Source organism: Phyllobates terribilis, unplaced genomic scaffold, assembly GCF_046119375.1.
Source record: "Phyllobates terribilis strain yellow unplaced genomic scaffold, ASM4611937v1 Scaffold_5__5_contigs__length_657084704, whole genome shotgun sequence".
NCBI classification, from domain to species: domain Eukaryota; kingdom Metazoa; phylum Chordata; class Amphibia; order Anura; family Dendrobatidae; genus Phyllobates; species Phyllobates terribilis.
This window is the reverse complement of record NW_027362765.1, coordinates 232,155,340-232,182,326: the sequence shown is the minus strand read 5'-3', so window position 1 is coordinate 232,182,326 and position 26,987 is coordinate 232,155,340.

Sequence of the window (26,987 nt, the reverse complement as noted above, 5' to 3'; positions counted from 1 at the left end):
GCTGATGAGGACAAGAGAAAAGGATGAGAGCGTACCTGCACTGACATTGTGTGCTTGCACTCACTCGCTGGGCCGCATGTGGATTGATGGGGCAGAACGGGGCATTGAGCCCTAAGCCACACTCAAGGTTCACCGAGAAGCCCTCATTTTCCTATGAAATTAATATTTTTTTCTATACAACTAAAGAAGTGAGATCTATACGGCAGGTATGATTTCTATAGGGCCTAAGTTCCCCCTAAAGGATTATATAGGTAACTTATAATTGAGTTTTGAATTATAGTTGGGAGTTGTCACAAAGGCTGACAGTCAAATAAATTGATTGGTCCTATCCATTAACCTTTCCTGGTTAAAGTGCCTGGTTGAGACCCATCTTTATTAAGTCCATATACCCTAACAAAATATATGAGAGATGAGACATGTACGCTATAGCTGCGTCCACACAAAGCTGTTTCTCTGCAAGATTAAGTGATTGTGTAGGGAAACAGTAGAACGACTTGGGCTAATGCCATAACATGAGCACTGTGTGTGAACGCAGCTTAAAAGTGTCCTAACACCATAGATAGCTGTTAGGTAAATGCTCGCTTAGCCAACTGCTATGTCTCCAGTCCCCTATATGTTTTCAATAGGAGTGAAGTAACCTCTGGTGGCAGCATACTTCCATGGAGAACAAAGGGAGGTTGGTTGACATGTTTGGCCGACTATTGTAATGTTTTTAGAGGTCATAACGGATAAAGAACGTGGTATCAAGTAACAAACCTCTGAATTCAGTAGATTTAATTGATGTAATTTCTCCTCTCAAGCTCATGTTTCTTGTGCAGTGATGGGCATTTCTCCACTTAGTTTCTTTCCTCTGACCTAAGATCTACAATGTTGCATCAACTCCTCTGACCTAAGATCTACAATGTTGCATCAACCCTATGTTGGACCTAGACCGTGTGATTCACTTTACACAATAAAAGATTTATTTTCTATGGATATCAGTCACTTTCAGTAAAATGTTCCCTCTGATTAGACTTTAAGAATTCCGCTCTTATTGAGACCTGTCTGATAAACTGTCTTTGAAGTTGAGCGTGTCCTGCTTAAACAAGTTCCATCTCTGTGGTCAGGGGTTTGTTCACTGAAAGTCATAATGTCCCATGGAAGTGACATATATTAAATGATTTTGAACATCCAACTAATTTTAAGATAAAGATGACTGAGTAACCAAAAAAATGTCTTTTAAACGGCCATTCTATTTTTTGAAGATAGACATTTAGAATAAATCTTTATCACCCATGTAGAAAAAAGAATTGCACCTTAAAGGGAAACTGTCATGTAAAATAACACTATTAACCTGCAGATATGGGGTTAATCTGCAGGTTAATAGCGTTCTGACACCGTGCGGAGCCCGCACTGAGAGCCCCGCTACCAGCAGGAAATTAACTGTATTCCCCCCGGCAGCCTCGCTCCTTCAGTCACTGGGGTGGCACCGGCACGGTTTCAGTCATCACTCAGTGTATAGAGACCGGTGACTGTAACCATGGCACAGCACTGACTGACAGCGGCCTTAATGATGATCCTTCTGTCTGTTAGAGGCCAGGGCGCGGTGACAACAACCACTCTCTATACACTGAGTGGTGACTTAAACCACACTGGCCCACCTCTATGACTGAAAGCCCGAGCCTGCCGAGGGGGAATAAAATTAATTTCCTGGCAGTGGGGTTCTCCGTGCAGGCACAGCACCCTGTCTGAATGCTGTTAACCTGCAGATTAATCCCTTATCTGCAGGTTAATAGTGTTATTTTACATGACAGGTTCCCTTTAAACCTAATAACTGGTAGTGCCACCCTTGGCCCATGAGTCTTTTAGATTGCTGCGGAGGAATATTGGCCAACTCGTCTTTGTAGGACTGTTTTTATTCAGATATATTTGAGGATTTTCGAGAATCAACTACCTATTTAAAGTCTTGCCACAGGATCAAAAGGGGATTTAAGACAGGATTTTGACTCCGCTATTTGTAATCAGAGGTGGAATTGCTTGTGTGTTTTGGGTCACTGTCCTACTGTTTTAGGTTACAAACTGATACATAGACGTTCTCCTTCAGGATTTTCTGTTAGGGAGCAGAATTCCATCAATTATGGCAATTCATTCAGGCCCTTCAGATACAAAGCAATCCCACACAATCACATTACCACCACCACCATTTGACTATTGCCTTTTTTTTATAGCTTTTTTGCTATTGTGGTGCCCCTGCGGGTCCAGTCACCACAGAGGTACTGCATCTCAGCCAGAGGTGTGGTGCCCCACTCTCGGGTAAGGACTGAGCACTACCCGGGACCCACACACCCACATCCAACACCACATCACTCCAGTAAGAAAGGGCGAGATTGCTCCTGAGGGAGAGCACAGTCCCTGTCCCTGTCTGGAGGAGGGAAATAGGTAGAGCAGGTTGGTGGAGGAAGTAGTTTAGGGGAGCACTAAAGGAAGGACTGAAGGTAGAGGGGACCACGTAGACTGACAGTTGGTGACGTGCGTCACATGACAGGTAGTATAAGAGGAAAGGTAGAAACATCTAGATGGGGTCCTAGGAGCAAGAGCGCAGTGAGAGAGGACCGTTGAGGAGTGGGGTCCAGTCAGAGGGGCCCAGTAGGGGCGAGAATGAGAGGAGCGAGGGAGTCAGAGAGAAGGGCTCCAGAGACAGAGAAAAGATCTTAGGGGAACGGGAAGTGCGGAGTCCACCTGTGTGCCCGAGTTCATGCCGACCGTGAAGGGATCAGGTCGCAGTAGGGGACCGGCCACAGACTAGTGGAGGACTGCAGGACTCAGCTAGCAAACTGGAGGTTGCGGTATCTCTAAGTGCCGTAGCCAAAACCACACACATTCGCTGAAAAGGTGGTCATATAGGACCTAGGGGACAAAGAGGATGTCGCCCGACAAGGCCCACGGCCACTGGCTTGGGACACTGTGTGTGAGGCGCAGGGCAGGAGGGCAAGAGCCAGCGCAGAGAGATGACCCAGGAAGGTACACAAGAAGGGGGTCCCAATCAAGTGCACCCAAGTTATCTGAGAGTTGCTGGATCACTTCCCCGGAGGACACAGGACTCGGTGGGCTGTTATAACATGGTTAGCAGTTGTAACCTGGAACACCGTAAAAACTGTGAGTAAAAACTTGAAGACTGCACCCCGCTTGAAGACTGTCCTAGACTTAACTGCTGTGTCACCTGCCTTGCACTACACCACCAACATCAAAAATTTCTATTTAACTGCCCTGAGGCCTAGTTCTACCCGTAGAGCTGAACTGTCTCTGCTGTCTCACCAACGGCCCCAGTGGATCTGAACAGCAGCGGCTGCCACATATAGCCGCATACTACGGGTGGCGTCACAAAACTTTATCCCCAAAACTTTATTCCCCTCTTTTCTTTATTGACCGCCCTGGGCCACAGACTGGGTCACGCCACCGTGACTACCCCAATAGAACCGACCGGCCAGGCTTCCGAGTACTCCACGGCCCCAGGGGGCGCGTCACTATGCATTTTACATACTGTATTTGGTGACTAAAATACACACGCTGCATTTTTTCCCCGTGTTTTAAGAACTGCTGCATTTTTGCCAAGATGCAGCATGTCAATTCTTTCAGCGCTTTTCACCCATTAAAATAAGTAGAAAAGGCTACAAAAACACAGCAATTTTGCTGCCCCCACACTGGTTTTTGGTACAGAAAAAAAAAACACTGCAAAAGTACAAAATGTGAACATACCCTGAGTCAAGTGACCACTGTTTCAACTTTTCTAGAGTAGTGGATAACTGCTCTCACTGCGATTCGCTGGAGTCCAAGAGCCTTAGCATTGTCTTTGTAACCCTTTCTAGACTGGTATATTTCAAGGACTTTGTTTCATATCTGTATTTCAATCTCTACATAACGTGATTCACATTACCAGACAGATTCTATGTACCGTAAGTTATGTTTAGATCCAACAGGTCTTCTAGGAGTCATAGCTGGTTGTGGCTAATTAAATTGAACCCAAATGTCAATTGTCAACTGGTTGATTTAGTAACAAATCGGACAATTACTTTTTCACATTAGGTCAGGTACAGGAACAGTACTTTTCCTTCAAGAAACAAAATCATCATTTAAAAACAGCATTTTGCGTTTTATTGGGATATCATTGTATAATGTTAAAAGTAGTTTGATAATCAAAAATACCCAAATCTGACAAAAAATACAGAAAAAAAAGATAAAATTGGGAACGGGCAAACACTTTTTCACAGCGCTGTAATTACGATTTCTCCTTGTGACAGCTTATGGGCAGTTCAGTAGTTACCAACAGGCATCGGAGGTCCAGTGCCTAAGGTGGCAACTTGCAGTTGGCAGCATCCACTGCTAAAAATAAAAATTAAAATTAAGGGAAGGAAAAAATTCAGCTTACCACTACACTGTAAGCGATGCCAATAATATCCACAGGGTTAATGCATGGTATCCTCAAGGCCAGCAATCTCGATCAATTAACAAGTAGTGAAAAAAAGGGGGGAAGGAGAAAGGGGCAACTTCCAGCACCGTAGAAAAAAATATTCAGTTAAACATCACCTATGAATAAGGACTCACCATAGTTCGAAATGTGCAAAAAATCCTGTTACCCTCATTTTTCACTACTCGTTTCACTACCTTATCTCCTCCCATATTAAATGGGATAATTTCAGTGGGGGGGGGGGGGGCAGGCGGAGTTTCAGAGATGCAGAGTAGCTCCCCCATCTCCTCTGCAATGGGAAGGAAATGCTGATTGGTGGAGCAGCTTCCTCTGTGGTCTTGCAGTGTGCAGACTGAGGCTGTACTGATTAGTCATTCTCGTCCCCTCCAATTCCCTAACAGCTTCGCTTCCGATCATGAGAGCTCTGCCTCATCACAACTGTTAACAGGTCACTAGTTGTTGTTGTTGTACAATGCGTACTCTCACACCAATTTCCCACCGCTCAGTTGTCATTGTTATTGTGACATCATGTGCAAGCACCTGTCTAAATGTAGACACTGTGCTGTTACTGTGTGTTTAGGGAAACTCAATCAGATATTCAGCACTGTGCAAAAGTGTTAGGCAGGTGTGGGAAAAAATGCTGCAAAGTAAGAATGCTTTAAAAAATAGAAGGGGCAATAGTTTTTTTTTACCAATTAACAAAATGCAAAGTGAGTGAACAAAAGAGAAATCAAAATCAAATTAATATTTGGCATGACCATCTTTGCCTTCAAAACCCATCATTTTTCCCAATCACTTGCACACAGCTTTTGAAGGATCTTGGCTGGGGGGGTTGTTCCAAACATCTTGGAGAACTAACTACAGATCTTCTATGGATGTAGGCTTGTGTAGATCATTTACATTTTCATTTATATTTACTATGTATAAATTTCTGTCCAGATGTAAAACAACAAATAGAACAGGTACTCTCCTCCTCTTGTCCAGTTCTGGCTACCCATCGCTGCTCAGGTTTGGGTATATTGGCTGCAGTGATGATGTTATATTGACAGTGGACTTCACCGATGCAGCTCAGCTCATGCTGTCTACCTCATGCTGCAGTGGTGATGCTGCGCACTGTCAATGTAAGTCACTGCAATGGCAGGGAGCCTACTTCTGGACCTGCGGAGGGTAGTATCTGCTCAGCTTGCTATTTTAGGTATATAAAAGCATTTGGAGTCCACTTTCCTTAGCATGGAAATCTCTTATAACGCTGCCCAATTTTCATGATGATCATCCAAAAATTTGCTAATTATGACAAAAATCTGCTGAATTAAATGGGGCATATTCAGGGTTCATGCTAGGCCTTAAGGCGTTTTCCTGTTTCGGAAAACCCGTCCCCCTGTTGCAGTTTGTTTTTAGAAACAAACAAACCTTGCTTATGTGTCACCCTGGCCTGGATGCCACAAAATGTAATAAAGCTGTGTCTGAGAGCAAGGGGGAGGTTCTCTAGTCAGGGGAACTTTAGCATGCAGTACCTCCTGTCTCAGGCCAGTAGGGGGAGCAGGCTGCCCCTATAAAAGCTGGTGCTGGGGGCAGGGTTAGGGAGAGCTGGACGACCTGTCTCAGGATTCAGGTCCCAGAGCAGTGAGGGACAGTTGTATTGCACCTAAGAGGAAGTGTGGCAGTAGAAGAGCCACAAGCCAGAGACAAGAGGCGAAGCGAGCCTGTCTTGGCAGATAAAGGACTTAACTTACCAGACTTTGGTGTCTGAGGCTGGGAGGATTCCACATTCTCCAGCAGATAACCAGTTCGCAGGGGACTGTATATTCCTTGGCCTAAGAAGCCTGGAGGCCCTGCCACAACAGAAGGGACCAGCAAAGCCGTACCAGGCTGGGAGCAGAAAGGAACCCACGTCGCAGGCCATACAGGCGAGAAAGCACGGAAGCTCGGAAACGTGGGCTGTTACCCTATAACGAGGAGATAGCCAGAGGGAGCGCAGAAAGCACGGTAGGCCTACACCCTCACCCTGACCAGGGCCAATTTCCCCGTTGCTCTCAGACATCCAGGTCCCCTCCTAGCTGGGACTGTTTGTGGGTCAATTTACCTGTTCTAGTAAAGACCCTGGACTGCAACCTGTTGTCTGCGTGCTCCTTGCTCCTCCAGCACTATCAGCACTGGGACTCTCACTACCATCACTCCCAACATCCACTACACTGCCCTGGGGCCGCACTCTTCCCGTGGGGAGTCACACCATCCCAGCTGCATACATCATCAGCCCCAGCGGTCTGCCTTGCAGCGGCGGTTCCTAATGACCGCAAATCCACGGGTGGCGTAGTCGGACATAATCATCAGCACATAACGGACTACCACTGGCCTGACCACCCTGAGCCACGGAACCGGGTTGCCACTACTACTCCCATCTTTCCCCTACTGCCCGGATCCGAGTGCCCCACGGCCCAGGGGGCGAGTCACTTACTCACCCTCTCCAGGTCCAGGGCCGAGGATCCACCACTGCTCCCTGTGACTGTTATTGTCTGTGGCGCTGACGTCTTGTTGACAGCGCTGCAGCCAATAACTGAGCTCAGTGTCACTGCCTCAGTTGACTTCACAAACCGCTCAAAGTTGCTATGTTCTGTTACTGCCTGCAGCGCTGTTGATATGACATCAGCACTGCAGATAATAACAGACCCAAGGACCAGTGGCAGAGATTCAGTGCTGGACCTGGGGAGGGTGAGTAAAGAACAGCTCAATTTTTTTAATGTCTTTTTTCTAAGCAAACTGCACCCTGAGGACAGGGTTTTTCCAAAATTGGGAAAAACTCCTTTAAATACATCCCTGCGTATGGGAGGAAACTAGAGTAGTCAAAAGAAAGCAGACTACACAAATGGTAAACATCAGTCTAAATACAGCCTAACCGAACAAGCCCTAAATGTACCTGTAGAGTACAAAAATAGTAGCACAGGCATACAATGAGGAGCAGACACAGGCAGAAGAGGGCCCTTGTACAATATATGGGCCATGTGCAATCCAATAGCTCCTCATATTGCACAATTCCACCTACTCTGGAGGTGGCAGAGGGCCCCCTTACCTCTTGGACCCCTGTACATCCTCACAGATTGCACCAATGGTTTGTCCACCTCTTCATAAAATATTTAATTCTTTTGGTATCTAAGGAGTAAATAATGTAAAATAGGCTTACAGGAGGCTATTTGTACATTAACAAGAAACTTGCTGCATCCTTCTTAATGGAGAATCCTCCATCTGGCAAAGCTGAGGACCTCAGGGTTCTGTCCTAGATAAGCTATTTTAAAGCATTTATTAATAACTTAGAAGTAAGAATTGAATGTAGTTTCTTGAGGTTGGCATATCACAATGTTACATAAAGCTGAGGGTTTATCTCAGTGTCGCTTCTGTAAGATTTCAGCTTTTATTTCTGAAAGTGGGTTTAATCAGTGAACACCGTACTAGATTCATCATCCCTTTCCACAGGCACAAGGCTCTCTGTTACTCTGGCGGATATATACAGTATATTGAAAATAAAACTTGAGCAGGAATATGCAGATAACGTACATGAATCTTATTTCCAATGAGTGTAATCAAACAATAGAGTTCTGTTAAAGAAAAAGGACAGTCATCAGTGAAGAAGCTTGGGGATGTAGGTAAGCAACAGCTGGACATAGGCATCAACCTCTCCATTCCAATCTTGCTAAATAAGCATAGAAATTAGCATTTTACAGAACCTGTGAACTCTAAAATTGCTAATTACCCACCATAGTGGTAATCTGCAGGTAAGTAGCAGCTATGGGTAGAATATGAAGATTTATTCTCCCTGCAGCCGCTTGCTTCCATTCATCAGGGCGATTCAGGGAGCTGTTAGTCACCGCTCACTACACAAACCCTCGTAGAAACCAAAGAAAGCAAGTATTTGTCCTGGTGGTCTAGGGTAAGTGAGGGGATGACATGACTGTTAGCAGGTATGATAAGTCTTTTCCACTGCTCCAGCCAACCAGAGTTCTTACTTTTAATTACTGAACTTTGCGCCATTCCTATTGATGCACTGTATAGTGGCATAAGGCCACACCTTGTGCCACATATTTTTTTTTCACAAGTGAAAAATAATCTTGATAAAATGTTTACCTATTTCTTCTCAGGTCCATTTTTATGTTTTAGCCAAAAGAAAATAGTTGAGATGACCAGATCTTTCACATAACATATGAACCCTGCGCTAAAAGAATGACAGTATTATTAATTTGTGGTCCATGATGTTTACAAAAACTAAAAAATAGTAATGTGCACAGGGGAAGGCAATTTTTTGAATGTCTACCTGGTCAGCTAAATCTGGCCCCAATTCATTATTTGCTTTTTTTTTAAAGTCACTTTTCTTTTTTATCTCGTCGTATGCCTTGCTGTTGTTTGTGCTAAATCATTTAAAATGGCACACGGGGGTCATGAATTTTGCACAAAGTTAGAAAAGGTCTTGGTTTTTGCATTAACCTTATTTGAGCCTTTTTAGCTCAAAAAGTTGCACAGTTTGTAAAATACATAAAATCACTCCAGGGGAAAAAAAATCACTCCAGGGGGAAAACTGACGTTACATTTGTGACAAATTTTGCAACTTTTCAAAAATCACAAATGATGAATCAGACAAAAACATCCGAAAATCCTAAACTCTATCCACCGTGGCGAACTTAGAAAAAAAACAAAGCAGGCGAACACATATAAAATAGTGTTAAAAAAAAGTGCAAATTAAAATAAGCAGTAGGTGCAAATGAAAAATTGTAAAAAAAACACAAAAAATAGACAAAAAACAGGCAGAAATGCAATAATTAATTTTTGACCTAATTTTTGGAGCCCTGCATGCCTTGTACTTACACAAAATACAGCGATATGAGTAGCAGAATGTCTTTAAAATCCAGAGGTATGAAGTGGGCTGATAAGTTCTAAGCGTGTACTATGTTATTTTTAACTAAATTATAACTAAGAGTGCATGTGGCTTGAAATAAGTAAGTTGTTACCTAATCATTCTGGAATCTTTTAAAGGAAAATGCTGAGTGCTGGATCATCTACAAATTTTGGATGACCCCAATTCCTGAGAATTGGAGTAGAGGCATTTTTGAGTGACCATTTTAGAACCTAAATGATCACCGTTGTTTTAACAAATATTACCTAAATTTATAGTAGAGGTGAATATAAAAAACCTTGTATTATATCTTATCAGTGATATATACTTCTTTCTCCATTTATGAGCCACTTCTTCTGAAGAAAAAATAAAATATAAATCTTAAATCCATCCTGATCGAAACAAGATGAACTGCTCTTCACTGAAGTATCAGGTTACAGAGCATACTCGCCGTTGGGCACCCCGGCGCGCTATGGGACCTGTGAGGAGAGGAGAGCGGTGTCAGCGCACACTCCCCCCACTTTCTCAGGGCCCCGGTACAATACTGCTGCACTGTGACGTCTCAGGTCAGAGGGTGCGGTGACATCTTTACACCGGGCTCTCTCCTGAGCCGTCACAGCGCAGAGCGGGAAGATGCCGGCAACGCTGGAGTCCGGAGCAGCGGCAGCAGGTGAGAAGCTAGGTGAGTATATGATTTTTTTTTTACATGTATGGAGACATAGGGCATTATAAGAGAGGGGTGGGGTGGGGGTTGTGACATCCCGCATGGGGCATTATAAGGGGAGGAAGTGACATCCTGCATGGGGCATTATAAGGGGGGTAAGTGGCATCCTGCATGGGGCATTATAAGGGGAGGGAGTGACATCCTGCATGGGGCATTATGTGGGGGGGGGGTGACATCCTGCATGGGGCATTATAAGGGAACGGGGGGGTGACATCCTGCATGGGGCATTATAAGGGGAGGGAGTGACATCCTGCATGGGGTATTATAAGGGAGGGGGGAGAGGTGACATCCTGCATGGGGCATTAAAAGGGAGGAAGTGACATCCTGCATGGGGCATTATAAGGGAGTGGGGGAGAAGTGACATCCTGTATGGGGAATTATATAGGGGGGAGTGACATCCTGCATGGGGCATAATATGGGGGGGGAGTGACATCCTGCATGGGGCACTATATGGGGGGAGTGACATCCTGCATGGGGCATTATATGGGGGGGTGACATCCTGCATGGTGCATTATATGGGGGGAAGTGACATCCTGCATGGGGCATTATAAGGGGGAAGTGACATCCTGCATGGGGCATTATAAGGGGGGAGTGACATCCTGCATGAGGCATTACAAGGGGGGGAAGTGACATCCTGCATAGGGCATTATAAGGGAGGGGGAGAGGTGACATCCTGCATGGGGCATTAAAAGGGGGGAAGTGACATCCTGCATGGGGCATTATAAGGGTGGGGGGAGAGGTGACATCCTGTATGGGGCATTAAAAAGGGGGAGTGACATCCTGCATGGGGCATTATATGGGGGGAGTGACATCCTGCATGGGGCATTATATGGGGGGAATGACATCCTGCATGGGGCATTATATGGGGGGAGTGACATCCTGCATGGGGCATTATATGGGGGGAAGTGACATCCTGCATGGGGCATTATATGGGGGGAGTGACATCCTACATGGGGCATTATAAGGGAGGGGGGCGGGGGTTGTGACATCCTGCATGGGGCAGTATAAGGGGGGGGTGACATCCTGCATGGGGCATTATAAGGGGGAAGTGACATCCTGCAAGGGGCATTTTAAGGGGGGAGTGACATCCTGCATGAGGCATTATAAGGGGGGGAAGTGACATCCTGCATGGGGCATTATAAGGGAGGGGGAAGAGGTGACAACCTGCATGGGGCATTAAAAGGGGGGAAGTGGCATCCTGCATGGTGCATTATAAGGGAGGAGTGACATCCTGCATGAGGCATTATAAGGGGGGGAAGTGACATCCTGCATGGGGCATTATAAGGGAGGGGGGAGAGGTGACATCCTGTATGGGGCATTAAAAGGGGGGAGTGACATCCTGCATGGGGCATTATAAGGGGGGAGTGACATCCTGCATGGGGCATTATAAGGGGGGAGTGACATCCTGCATGGGGCATTATATGGGGGGAGTGACATCCTGCATGGGGCATTATGTGGGGGGGTGACATCCTGCATGGGGCATTATAAGGGGGGTGACATCCTGCATGGGGCATTATAAGGGAGGGGGGAGAGGTGACATCCTGCATGGGGCATTAAAAGGGGGGAAGTGACATCCTGCATGGGGCATTATAAGGGAGTGGGGGAGAGGTGACATCCTGTATGGGGCATTATATGGGGGGGAGTGACATCCTGCATGGGGCATAATATGGGGGGGAGTGACATCCTGCATGGGGCACTATATGGGGGGAGTGACATCCTGCATGGGGCATTATATGGGGGGGTGACATCCTGCATGGGGCATTATATGGGGGGAAGTGACATCCTGCATGGGGCATTATAAGGGGGAAGTGACATCCTGCATGGGGCATTATAAGGGGGGGAGTGACATCCTGCATGAGGCATTACAAGGGGGGGAAGTGACATCCTGCATGGGGCATTATAAGGGAGGGGGAGAGGTGACATCCTGCATGGGGCATTAAAAGGGGGGAAGTGACATCCTGTATGGGGCATTATAAGGGTGGGGGGAGAGGTGACATCCTATATGGGGCATTAAAAGGGGGGAGTGACATCCTGCATGGGGCATTATATGGGGGGGAGTGACATCCTGCATGGGGCATTATATGGGGGGGAATGACATCCTGCATGGGGCATTATATGGGGGGAGTGACATCCTGCATGGGGCATTATATGGGGGGAAGTGACATCCTGCATGGGGCATTATATGGGGGAGTGACATCCTGCATGGGGCATTATAAGGGAGGGGGGCGGGAGTTGTGACATCCTGCATGGGGCAGTATAAGGGGGGGTGACATCCTGCATGGGGCATTATAAGGGGGAAGTGACATCCTGCATGGGGCATTTTAAGGGGGGAGTGACATCCTGCATGAGGCATTATAAGGGAGTGGGGGAGAGGTGATATCCTGTATGGGGCATTATATGGGGGGAGTGACATCCTGCATGGGGCATAATATGGGGGGGAGTGACATCCTGCATGGGGCATAATATGGGGGGGAGTGACATCCTGCATGGGGCATTATATGGGGGGGTGACATCCTGCATGGGCCATTATATGGGGGGAAGTGACATCCTGCATGGGGCATTATAAGGGGGAAGTGACATCCTGCATGGGGCATTATAAAGGGGGGAGTGACATCCTGCATGAGGCATTACAAGGGGGGGAAGTGACATCCTGCATGGGGCATTATAAGGGAGGGGGGAGAGGTGACATCCTGTATGGGGCATTAAAAGGGGAGAGTGACATCCTGCATGGGGCATTTTAAGGGGGGAGTGACATCCTGCATGGGGCATTATAAGGGGGGAGTGACATCCTGCATGGGGCATTATAAGGGGGGAGTGACATCCTGCATGGGGCATTATATGGGGGGAGTGACATCCTGCATGGGGCATTATGTGCGGGGGTGACATCCTGCATGGGGCATTATAAGGGAACGGGGGGGTGACATCCTGCATGGGGCATTATAAGGGGGGTGACATCCTGCATGGGGCATTATAAGGGAGGGGGGAGAGGTGACATCCTGCATGGGGCATTAAAAGGGGGGAAGTGACATCCTGCATGGGGCATTATAAGGGAGTGGGGGAGAGGTGACATCCTGTATGGGGCATTATATGGGGGGCAGTGACATCCTGCATGGGGCATAATATGGGGGGGAGTGACATCCTGCATGGGGCACTATATGGGGGGAGTGACATCCTGCATGGGGCATTATATGGGGGGGTGACATCCTGCATGGGGCATTATATGGGGGGAAGTGACATCCTGCATGGGGCATTATAAGGGGGAAGTGACATCCTGCATGGGGCATTATAAGGGGGGGAGTGACATCCTGTATGGGGCATTATAAGGGTGGGGGGAGAGGTGACATCCTATATGGGGCATTAAAAGGGGGGAGTGACATCCTGCATGGGGCATTATATGGGGGGAGTGACATCCTGCATGGGGCATTATAAGGGAGGGGGAGAGGTGACATCCTGCATGGGGCATTAAAAGGGGGGAAGTGACATCCTGTATGGGGCATTATAAGGGTGGGGGGAGAGGTGACATCCTATATGGGGCATTAAAAGGGGGGAGTCACATCCTGCATGGGGCATTATATGGGGGGGAGTGACATCCTGCATGGGGCATTATATGGGGGGAATGACATCCTGCATGGGGCATTATATGGGGGGAGTGACATCCTGCATGGGGCATTATATGGGGGGAATTGACATCCTGCATGGGGCATTATATGGGGGGAGTGACATCCTGCATGGGGCATTATAAGGGAGGGGGGCGGGGGTTGTGACATCCTGCATGGGGCAGTATAAGGGGGGGGGTGACATCCTGCATGGGGCATTATAAGGGGGAAGTGACATCCTGCATGGGGCATTTTAAGGGGGGAGTGACATCCTGCATGAGGCATTATAAGGGGGGGAAGTGACATCCTGCATGGGGCATTATAAGGAAGGGGGGAGAGGTGACATCCTGCATGGGGCATTAATAGGGGGGAGTGACATCCTGCATGAGGCATTTTAAGGGAGGGGGGGTGTGACATCCTGCATGGGGTATTATATGGGGGGAGTGACATCCTGCATGGGGCATTATATGGGGGGGAGTGACATCCTGCATGGGGCATTATATGGGGGGAGTGACAACCTGCATGGGGCATTATATGGGGGGGCAGTGACATCCTGCATGGGGCATTGTAAGGGGGGGTGACATCCTGTATGGGGCATTATAAGGGAGGGGGGAGAGGTGACATCCTGCATGGGGCATTAAAAGGGGAGAAGTGACATCCTGCATGGGGCATTATAAGGGAGGGGGAGAGGTGACATCCTGCATGGGGCATTATAAGGGAGGGGGGTGTGACATCCTGCATGGGGCATTATAAGGGAGGGGGGAGTGACATCATGCATGGGGCATTATATGGGAGGGAGTGACATCCTGCATGGGGCATTATGTGGGGGGGTGACATCCTGCATGGGGCATTATAAGGGAACGGGGGGGTGACATCCTGCATGGGGCATTATAAGGGGGGGACATCCTGCATGGGGCATTATATGGGGGGAAGTGACATCCTGCATGGGGCATTATAAGGGGGAAGTGACATCCTGCATGGGGCATTATATGGGGGGGAGTGACATCCTGCATGGGGCATTATATGGGGGGAATGACATGCTGCATGGGGCATTATATGGGGGGAGTGACATCCTGCATGGGGCATTATATGGGGGGAAGTGACATCCTGCATGGGGCATTATATGGGGGGAGTGACATCCTGCATGGGGCATTATAAGGGAGGGGGGCGGGGGTTGTGACATCCTGCATGGGGCAGTATAAGGGGGGGGTGACATCCTGCATGGGGCATTATAAGGGGGAAGTGACATCCTGCATGGGGCATTTTAAGGGGGGAGTGACATCCTGCATGAAGCATTATAAGGAGGGGAAGTGACATCCTGCATGGGGCATTATAAGGGAGGGGGAAGAGGTGACATCCTGCATGGGGCATTAAAAGGGGGGAAGTGGCATCCTGCATGGGGCATTATAAGGGAGGAGTGACATCCTGCATGAGGCATTATAAGGGGGGGAAGTGACATCCTGCATGGGGCATTATAAGGGAGGGGGAGAGGTGACATCCTGCATGGGGCATTAAAAGGGGGGAAGTGACATCCTGCATGGGGCATTATAAGGGAGGGGGGAGAGGTGACATCCTGTATGGGGCATTAAAAGGGGGGAGTGACATCCTGCATGGGGCATATTAAGGGGGGAGTGACATCCTGCATGGGGCATTATAAGGGGGGAGTGACATCCTGCATGGGGCATTATAAGGGGGGAGTGACATCCTGCATGGGGCATTATATGGGGGGAGTGACATCCTGCATGGGGCATTATGTGGGGAGGGTGACATCCTGCATGGGGCATTATAAGGGAACGGCGGGGTGACATCCTGCATGGGGCATTATAAGGGGGGTGACATCCTGCATGGGGCATTATAAGGGAGGGGGGAGAGGTGACATCCTGCATGGGGCATTAAAAGGGGGGAAGTGACATCCTGCATGGGGCATTATAAGGGAGTGGGGGAGAGGTGACATCCTGTATGGGGCATTATATGGGGGGGAGTGACATCCTGCATGGGGCATAATATGGGGGGGAGTGACATCCTGCATGGGGCACTATATGGGGGGAGTGACATCCTGCATGGGGCATTATATGGGGGGGTGACATCCTGCATGGGGCATTATATGGGGGGAAGTGACATCCTGCATGGGGCATTATAAGGGGGAAGTGACATCCTGCATGGGGCATTATAAGGGGGGGAGTGACATCCTGCATGAGGCATTACAAGGGGGGAAAGTGACATCCTGCATGGGGCATTATAAGGGAGGGGGAGAGGTGACATCCTGCATGGGGCATTAAAAGGGGGGAAGTGACATCCTGTATGGGGCATTATAAGGGTGGGGGGAGAGGTGACATCCTATATGGGGCATTAAAAGGGGGGAGTGACATCCTGCATGGGGCATTATATGGGAGGGAGTGACATCCTGCATGGGGCATTATATGGGGGGGAATAACATCCTGCATGGGGTATTATATGGGGGGAGTGACATCCTGCATGGGGCATTATATGGGGGAAAGTGACATCCTGCATGGGGCATTATATGGGGGGAGTGACATCCTGCATGGGGCATTATAAGGGAGGGGGGCGGGGGTTGTGACATCCTGCATGGGGCAGTATAAGGGGGGTGACATCCTGCATGGGGCATTATAAGGGGGAAGTGACATCCTGCATGGGGCATTTTAAGGGGGGAGTGACATCCTGCATGAGGCATTATAAGAGAGTGGGGGAGAGGTGACATCCTGTATGGGGCATTATATGGGGGGGAGTGACATCCTGCATGGGGCATAATAGGGGGGGAGTGACATCCTGCATGGGGCACTATATGGGGGGAGTGACATCCTGCATGGGGCATTATATGGGGGGGTGACATCCTGCATGGGGCATTATATGGGGGGAAGTGACATCCTGCATGGGGCATTATAAGGGGGAAGTGACATCCTGCATGGGGCATTATAAGGGGGGGAGTGACATCCTGCATGAGGCATTACAAGGGGGGGAAGTGACATCCTGCATGGGGCATTATAAGGGAGGGGGGAGAGGTGACATCCTGCATGGGGCATTAAAAGGGGAGAAGTGACATCCTGCATGGGGCATTATAAGGGAGGGGGAGAGGGGACATCCTGCATGGGGCATTATACGGGAGGGGGGTGTGACATCCTGCATGGGGTATTATAAGGGAGGGGGGAGTGACATCATGCATGGGGCATTATATGGGAGGGAGTGACATCCTGCATAGGGCATTATGTGGGGGGGTGACATCCTGCATGGGGCATTATAAGGGAACGGGGGGGTGACATCCTGCATGGGGCATTATATGGGGGGGTGACATCCTGCATGGGGCATTATATGGGGGGAAGTGACATCCTGCATGGGGCATTATAAGGGGGAAGTGACATCCTGCATGGGGCATTATAAGGGGGGGAGTGACATCCTGCATGAGGCATTACAAGGGGGGGAAGTGACATCCTGCATGGGGCATTATAAGGGAGGGGGAGAGGTGACATCCTGCATGGGGCATTAAAAGGGGGGAAGTGACATCCTGCATGGGGCATTATAAGGGTGGGGGGAGAGGTGACATCCTGTATGGGGCATTAAAAGGGGGGAGTGACATCCTGCATGGGGCATTATATGGGGGGGAGTGACATCCTGCATGGGGCATTATATGGGGGGAATGACATGCTGCATGGGGCATTATATGGGGGGAGTGACATCCTGCATGGGGCATTATATGGGGGGAAGTGACATCCTGCATGGGGCATTATATGGGGGGAGTGACATCCTGCATGGGGCATTATAAGGGAGGGGGGCGGGGGTTGTGACATCCTGCATGGGGCAGTATAAGGGGGGGTGACATCCTGCATGGGGCATTATAAGGGGGAAGTGACATCCTGCATGGGGCATTTTAAGGGGGGAGTGACATCCTGCATGAAGCATTATAAGGAGGGGAAGTGACATCCTGCATGGGGCATTATAAGGGAGGGGGAAGAGGTGACATCCTGCATGGGGCATTAAAAGGGGGGAAGTGGCATCCTGCATGGGGCATTATAAGGGAGGAGTGACATCCTGCATGAGGCATTATAAGGGGGGGAAGTGACATCCTGCATGGGGCATTATAAGGGAGGGGGAGAGGTGACATCCTGCATGGGGCATTAAAAGGGGGAAAGTGACATCCTGCATGGGGCATTATAAGGGAGGGGGGAGAGGTGACATCCTGCATGGGGCATTAAAAGGGGGGAAGTGACATCCTGCATGGGGCATTATAAGGGAGTGGGGGAGAGGTGACATCCTGTATGGGGCATTATATGGGGGGAGTGACATCCTGCATGGGGCATAATATGGGGGGGAGTGACATCCTGCATGGGGCACTATATGGGGGGAGTGACATCCTGCATGGGGCATTATATGGGGGGGGTGACATCCTGCATGGGGCATTATATGGGGGGAAGTGACATTCTGCATGGGGCATTATAAGGGGGAAGTGACATCCTGCATGGGGCATTATAAGGGGGGGAGTGACATCCTGCATGAGGCATTACAAGGGGGGGAAGTGACATCCTGCATGGGGCATTATAAGGGAGGGGGAGAGGTGACATCCTGCATGGGGCATTAAAAGGGGGGAAGTGACATCCTGTATGGGGCATTATAAGGGTGGGGGGAGAGGTGACATCCTATATGGGGCATTAAAAGGGGGGAGTGACATCCTGCATGGGGCATTATATGGGGGGGAGTGACATCCTGCATGGGGCATTATATGGGGGGGAATGACATCCTGCATGGGGCATTATATGGGGGGAGTGACATCCTGCATGGGGCATTATATGGGGGAAAGTGACATCCTGCATGGGGCATTATATGGGGGGAGTGACATCCTGCATGGGGCATTATAAGGGAGGGGGGCGGGGGTTGTGACATCCTGCATGGGGCAGTATAAGGGGGGGTGACATCCTGCATGGGGCATTATAAGGGGGAAGTGACATCCTGCATGGGGCATTTTAAGGGGGGAGTGACATCCTGCATGAGGCATTATAAGGGAGTGGGGGAGAGGTGACATCCTGTATGGGGCATTATATGGGGGGGAGTGACATCCTGCATGGGGCATAATATGGGGGGGAGTGACATCCTGCATGGGGCACTATATGGGGGGAGTGACATCCTGCATGGGGCATTATATGGGGGGGTGACATCCTGCATGGGGCATTATATGGGGGGAAGTGACATCCTGCATGGGGCATTATAAGGGGGAAGTGACATCCTGCATGGGGCATTATAAGGGGGGGAGTGACATCCTGCATGAGGCATTACAAGGGGGGGAAGTGACATCCTGCATGGGGCATTATAAGGGAGGGGGGAGAGGTGACATCCTGCATGGGGCATTAAAAGGGGAGAAGTGACATCCTGCATGGGGCATTATAAGGGAGGGGGAGAGGTGACATCCTGCATGGGGCATTATATGGGAGGGGGGTGTGACATCCTGCATGGGGCATTATAAGGGAGGGGGGAGTGACATCATGCATGGGGCATTATATGGGAGGGAGTGACATCCTGCATGGGGCATTATGTGGGGGGGTGACATCCTGCATGGGGCATTATAAGGGAACGGGGGGGTGACATCCTGCATGGGGAATTATAAGGGGGGGACATCCTGCATGGGGCATTATATGGGGGGAAGTGACATCCTGCATGGGGCATTATAAGGGGGAAGTGACATCCTGCATGGGGCATTATAAGGGGGGGGAGTGACATCCTGCATGAGGCATTACAAGGGGGGGAAGTGACATCCTGCATGGGGCATTATAAGGGAGGGGGAGAGGTGACATCCTGCATGGGGCATTAAAAGGGGGGAAGTGACATCCTGCATGGGGCATTATAAGGGTGGGGGGAGAGGTGACATCCTGTATGGGGAATTAAAAGGGGGGAGTGACATCCTGCATGGGGCATTATATGGGGGGGAGTGACATCCTGCATGGGGCATTATATGGGGGAATGACATGCTGCATGGGGCATTATATGGGGGGAGTGACATCCTGCATGGGGCATTATATGGGGGGAAGTGACATCCTGCATTGGGCATTATATGGGGGGAGTGACATCCTGCATGGGGCATTATAAGGGAGGGGGGCGGGGGTTGTGACATCCTGCATGGGGCAGTATAAGGGGGGGGTGACATCCTGCATGGGGCATTATAAGGGGGAAGTGACATCCTGCATGGGGCATTTTAAGGGGGGAGTGACATCCTGCATGAAGCATTATAAGGAGGGGAAGTGACATCCTGCATGGGGCATTATAAGGGAGGGGGAAGAGGTGACATCCTGCATGGGGCATTAAAAGGGGGGAAGTGGCATCCTGCATGGGGCATTATAAGGGAGGAGTGACATCCTGCATGAGGCATTATAAGGGGGGGAAGTGACATCCTGCATGGGGCATTATAAGGGAGGGGGAGAGGTGACATCCTGCATGGGGCATTAAAAGGGGGGAAGTGACATCCTGCATGGGGCATTATAAGGGAGGGGGGAGAGGTGACATCCTGTATGGGGCATTAAAAGGGGGGAGTGACATCCTGCATGGGGCATTTTAAGGGGGGAGTGACATCCTGCATGGGGCATTATAAGGGGGGAGTGACATCCTGCATGGGGCATTATAAGGGGGAGTGACATCCTGCATGGGGCATTATATGGGGGGAGTGACATCCTGCATGGGGCCTTATGTGGGGGGGTGACATCCTGCATGGGGCATTATATGGGAACGGCGGGGTGACATCCTGCATGGGGCATTATAAGGGGGGTGACATCCTGCATGGGGCATTATAAGGGAGGGGGGAGAGGTGACATCCTGCATGGGGCATTAAAAGGGGGGAAGTGACATCCTGCATGGGGCATTATAAGGGAGTGGGGGAGAGGTGACATCCTGTATGGGGCATTATATGGGGGGGAGTGACATCCTGCATGGGGCATAATATGGGGGGGAGTGACATCCTGCATGGGGCACTATATGGGGGGAGTGACATCCTGCATGGGGCATTATATGGGGGGTTACATCCTGCATGGGGCATTATATGGGGGGAAGTGACATCCTGCATGGGGAATTATAAGGGGGAAGTGACATCCTGCATGGGGCATTATAAGGGGGGGAGTGACATCCTGCATGAGGCATTACAACGGGGGGAAGTGACATCCTGCATGGGGCATTATAAGGGAGGGGGAGAGGTGACATCCTGCATGGGGCATTAAAAGGGGGGAAGTGACATCCTGTATGGGGCATTATAAGGGTGGGGGGAGAGGTGACATCCTATATGGGGCATTAAAAGGGGGGAGTGACATCCTGCATGGGGCATTATATGGGGGGAGTGACATCCTGCATGGGGCATTATATGGGGGGGAATGACATCCTGCATGGGGCATTATATGGGGGGAGTGACATCCTGCATGGGGCATTATATGGGGGAAAGTGACATCCTGCATGGGGCATTATATGGGGGGAGTGACATCCTGCATGGGGCATTATAAGGGAGGGGGGCGGGGGTTGTGACATCCTGCATGGGGCATTATAAGGGGGAAGTGACATCCTGCATGGGGCATTTTAAGGGGGGAGTGACATCCTGCATGAGGCATTATAAGGGAGTGGGGGAGAGGTGACATCCTGTATGGGGCATTATATGGGGGGGAGTGACATCCTGCATGGGGCATAATATGGGGGGGAGTGACATCTTGCATGGGGCACTATATGGGGGGAGTGACATCCTGCATGGGGCATTATATGGGGGGGTGACATCCTGCATGGGGCATTATATGGGGGGAAGTGACATCCTGCATGGGGCATTATAAGGGGGAAGTGACATCCTGCATGGGGCATTATAAGGGGGGGAGTGACATCCTGCATGAGGCATTACAAGGGGGGGAAGTGACATCCTGCATGGGGCATTATAAGGGAGGGGGGAGAGGTGACATCCTGTATGAGGCATTAAAAGGGGGGAGTGACATCCTGCATGGGGCATTTTAAGGGGGGAGTGACATCCTGCATGGGGCATTATAAGGGGGGAGTGACATCCTGCATGGGGCATTATATGGGGGGAGTGACATCCTGCATGGGGCATTATGTGGGGGGGGTGACATCCTGCATGGGGCATTATAAGGGAACGGGGGGGTGACATCCTGCATGGGGCATTATAAGGGGGGTGATATCCTGCATGGGGCATTATAAGGGAGGGGGGAGAGGTGACATCCTGCATGGGGCATTATAAGGGAGTGGGGGAGAGGTGACATCCTGTATGGGGCATTATATGGGGGGGAGTGACATCCTGCATGGGGCATAATATGGGGGGGAGTGACATCCTGCATGGGGCACTATATGGGGGGAGTGACATCCTGCATGGGGCATTATATGGGGGGGTGACATCCTGCATGGGGCATTATATGGGGGGAAGTGACATCCTGCATGGGGCATTATAAGGGGGAAGTGACATCCTGCATGGGGCATTATAAGGGGGGAGTGACATCCTGCATGAGGCATTACAAGGGGGGAAGTGACATCCTGCATGAGGCATTATAAGGGAGGGGGAGAGGTGACATCCTGCATGGGGCATTAAAAGGGGGGAAGTGACATCCTGTATGGGGCATTATAAGGGTGGGGGGAGAGGTGACATCCTATATGGGGCATTAAAAGGGGGGAGTGACATCCTGCATGGGGCATTATATGGGGGGAGTGACATCCTGCATGGGTCATTATATGGGGGAGAATGACATCCTGCATGGAGCATTATATGGGGGGAGTGACATCCTGCATGGGGCATTATATGGGGGGAAGTGATATCCTGCATGGGGCATTATATGGGGGGAGTGACATCCTGCATGGGGCATTATAAGGGAGGGGGGCGGGGGTTGTGACATCCTGCATGGGGCAGTATAAGGGGGGGTGACATCCTGCATGGGGCATTATAAGGGGGAAGTGACATCCTGCATGGGGCATTTTAAGGGGGGAGTGACATCCTGCATGAGGCATTATAAGGGGGGGAAGTGACATTCTGCATGGGGCATTATAAGGGAGGGGGGGAGAGGTGACATCCTGCATGGGGCATTAATAGGGGGGAGTGACATCCTGCATGAGGCATTTTAAGGGAGGGGGGGTGTGACATCCTGCATGGGGCATTATATGGGGGGAGTGACATCCTGCATGGGGCATTATATGGGGGGAGTGACATCCTGCATGGGGCATTATATGGGGGGGAGTGACAACCTGCATTGGGCATTATATGCGGGGGCAGTGACATCCTGCATGGGGCATTATATGGGAGGGAGTGACATCCTGCATGGGGCATTATATGGGGGAAGTGACATCGTGCATGGGGCATTAGGCATTATATGGGGCGGGAGTGACCTCCTGCATGGGGCATTATAAGGGAGGGGGGTGTGACATCCTGCATGGGGCATTATAAGGGGGGGTGATATCCTGCATGGGGCATTATAAGGGGGTGGGGGTGACATCCTGCATGGGGCAATATAAGGGGGTAGGGGTGACATCCTGCATGGGGCATTATATGGGGAGGGTGACATCCTTCCTGCATGGGGCATTATAAGGGGGGGTGACATCCTTCCAGCATGGGGCATTATAAGGGGGGGTGACATCCTGCATGGGGCATTATAAGGGGGGTGACATCCTGCATGGGGTATTTTAAGGAGGGTGACATCCTGCATGGGGCATTATAAGGGGGGTGACATCCTGCATGGGGCATTATATGGGGGGGACAGCCTGCGTGGGCATTATGTGGGGGGAACAGCCTACGTGGGGCATTATGTGGGGGGAACAGCCTGCATGAGGCATTATGTGGGGGGAACAGCCTGCAAGGAGCATTATGTGGGGGCACAGTCTGCATGGAGCATTATATGGGGGCCTGTATTCTGTATGGAGAGTTATAAGGGGGCCAGTATCCTGTATGGAGCGTTATATGGGGGCCAGTATTCTGTATGGAGCATTATATGAGGGCCAGTATTCTGTATGAAGTGATTCGCCAGTTTCTGAGCTATTGTGGAATTTACAATAGATATCTGTCATGTAATGTAAGAAGTGATATCTTCGGCATTGTACTATATATATATTTCTCTGCAGTATCTGTGTATCATGAATCGTGGTATGTGTTAAAGGGGCCCACTGAGAGACTCTTTCGCCCAGGGCCCACAAAAACCTGGAACCGGCCCTGCCCCCACATGACAGCTGATTAAATTTGGAACTAGATATCATCCCATTAAAGGTGTACTCAGGGGAGATAAAAATGTATGTATAAAGGCTTGCAGCTATAGCGCTGCTTTTAAGCTGAGATGCAGCTGCAGACTGCTTGCCATCCCTTCTGGGACGTTACATCACACATAATGGGGCCTGGTCTGCTCCTGGCTTCTAACACAAGCCAGCCCCCTGATACAAGCTTCTTCTATGCAGTCACACATCGGGGTACATGGCTTGTAATGCAGACGATGCCCCCTGAGCCTGCCTGATATCCTGTGTGACTTTTTGTTCTTACTGGCCGACCCTGTGTTCCCTGTATGTTGCTAATTAATACACATGTGGTCAAAATTGTTGGTACCACTGATTTAATGAAAGAAAAACCCACAATGGTCACAGAAATTTCTTGAATCTGACAAAAGTAACAATAAATTAAAAATCTATGAAAATGAACAAATGAAAGTCAGACATTGCTTTTCAACCCTGCTTCCACAGAATTAAAAAAAGAATTAAACTCATGAAATAGGCCTGGACAGAAATGATGGTACCCCTGAAAATAATGTGACAATGTAAAATCAATCAATAAAGGGACATGTTAAATCAAGTTGTGTCCACTAATTAGCATCACAGGTGTCTATGTGACGCCAGGTTGTGTGACGCTGGAAAGCCCTACCCTGGGAGATGGGGGACTCGGAGCCGGGTCCTTGATGTTGTAGATGGGGTGCAGCCGTGGCCCGGACCCGCTCCGTGCCCAGGGCCGTCACATTAAAAAGGGATGGTATGGGCTTATCCTGGTTGAATGGCTGATCTCGACTACGCCTCCTGTGGTACCTGGTGAAGGCCACCAGCGCCGCTGCAGTCCGCTGAGGCATGGTGTTATGGCAGCCGACGTTGTTACTACTCCCCACAGGCGGAGCAGGGCCTCAGGGCAGAGGGACAGGATGGAGGGAGTAGTAGTCTAGGAGGTCTGGTGCTGCGCAGTGCGGTGTAATGCAGAATAAAGAGTCCGGAGGCCATAGGGGTTAACTTCCAGGGTATTATTACTCACGATGGAGATGGCAGTAGGAAGGCGTCTCCCTGCTCCTCGCGGAGTTCTGCAGTCACCAGAGACGAGGGGGTCTGACAACCTCCGAGTAAGTCCAGTGTTAAATCAGGACCCCGCACCAGAGTGTTCCTAGACTTCAGACCGAGTCCTTTCCTGTCTGTGTGTGTGTACGTAGATAGGCCGGGTCTCCCTCTGAACTTCTCTCAGAAAAAGGGTACGGGTGGCAGCTCCGCTCCTTCCGTTACCCGGTGGGATCCTCAGGGCCTACTGGACTTCCCTGACCAGGACACAGAGTAGCAAGGTCAGGTGTCGGGGGCCGGTACCCCTCTTGCAGCCAGGAATCCCTCTGAATAGATCAGGTAGGCGAGGACAGGTGGCGTATACCGCTCCGTCTGCATCCTCCCCGGGATCCATTTGCGGTGGAGCTACACTCCTGAGCTCCGGGCCTTCTTGGTCATGGTCCTTGACCGGGTTGAGACATTCCTTATCTGCAACCTGCCTCTCGACCCAAGGCCAGGGTCCGAGGGCCGTGCCTCCATCCTCTGCAGGTCCACACAGGATCCACGCTCAGGGAGGGAGGTCACGATGAAATAACGATCAAAGACAGTCAAAGAACCGAGAACCAAACTGGCTGTGTATTAAATATGAAATTTACAGTGTTACTAAAATGTGAGTCCTCCACCCTCACCCACTAAATAAGTTCCCCTATCTCTTGGTTTACCAATCTCCCATATGCCAGTAGGGGCAGCACCTGGTGCCTTCTAGCCTCCTCTGGTGGGAGAAGTGTGGTGTTGGATGTGGAGGAAGGGTCCTGACCATCACACTGTTCTTACCTCAGAGGAGGAACACTACACTCCATTAGAGAAGCGCAGCATCCCTGTGGCGGTCGAACCCTCAGGGGCGCCACATTGCCCCCTGGTGAAACACAGCACGTCCACGGGCTGCAAAAGAGCAATAGCTGGTACAGTTTTTTTTTTACATATAACAGTAAACAATCTTCCCTTTATGGGAGGCACTTCTTCTTAAACGTTTCAAACATCATATAATATAAAAGTACAAAGGTATAAAAAATATAAAAGTGCTATAATCATCCAGAGACATTTGTGCACAGACAGACGGGCTAAAGTGCAAGGCCTTAAAGGCAGTTCAGAAGTACGAGGGACCTGTCCCAAACCCCCAACGTGGGCCCTGGGGTGGCTGCAGGGCATGAAGATCCCGAGTTGGACCCCCAGCAGAGCCACCCAGACAGGTTTTCCTTCTGGGGTCTGAGGTAGAAATATCCACGGTTTTACATAAAACCAATAAGGAGCACCTAAAGAGATGCAAACTATTTACAAGTAAGGAGTCTGTCTGCTGCAAGTCCGCAGGGACCAATGTCTCTAGAAACCTGGGAAACGCAAATTAAAACATAAACATAAACATTTCAACTTTAAACAAGTTACAGCCACCGGGGCTGCCTAAATCTCGGGTTCCCTCCTGGGAAAAGGCTCATTCCTCCCGACGGAGGCTGACCGGTCCTCTGAGGCCGAGCGCGAGGGGGCGTCGCTCCCGGACACCTTGTGGACATCCAGGGCGTACCACCCCCGCACCCCGTGGTGGCGGGTATACGTAACTAAGTCACCCGGGAAGAGGTTCCGGCCAGGGTGTCCCTTTTTCAGACGCGGCTCGACGTCCCACCTGCTGACGAAGACATCGTCCTGATACTGGGGACTCCTTATGAACCCCCACCCCGCCTCATGGTGGAAGCGGACAACTTGCCCTTCCACACGGGGGCTTGGACGGGTAGCTTCCTCCTGTCGGGTCCGGGACTTTGCAGCCTTGGCGCGCACCTCGAGGCGCTCTCAGCGGACCTCCCTCTGGCGTTGCTCCAGGCTGAGTTGGAGAATCTGCTCACGGCACCGCTCGCTCCTCCTTTGTGCTTCAGCCCGGGTCTCCCGGGGGAAGCCCATCAGGTCCCCCCTGTGGTTGTCCCAGGCCCACTCCTCAGCCTCCGGCCAGGTGACTGTCGGTGCGGGTAGCGGTGTCATAAGGGGTTGCTGCGGGTCCTCTGCAAGTGTGGACCAGTCCAGGTTGGGGTCGGTGGATACCCCAGCAGCCTCAGGCGCTTC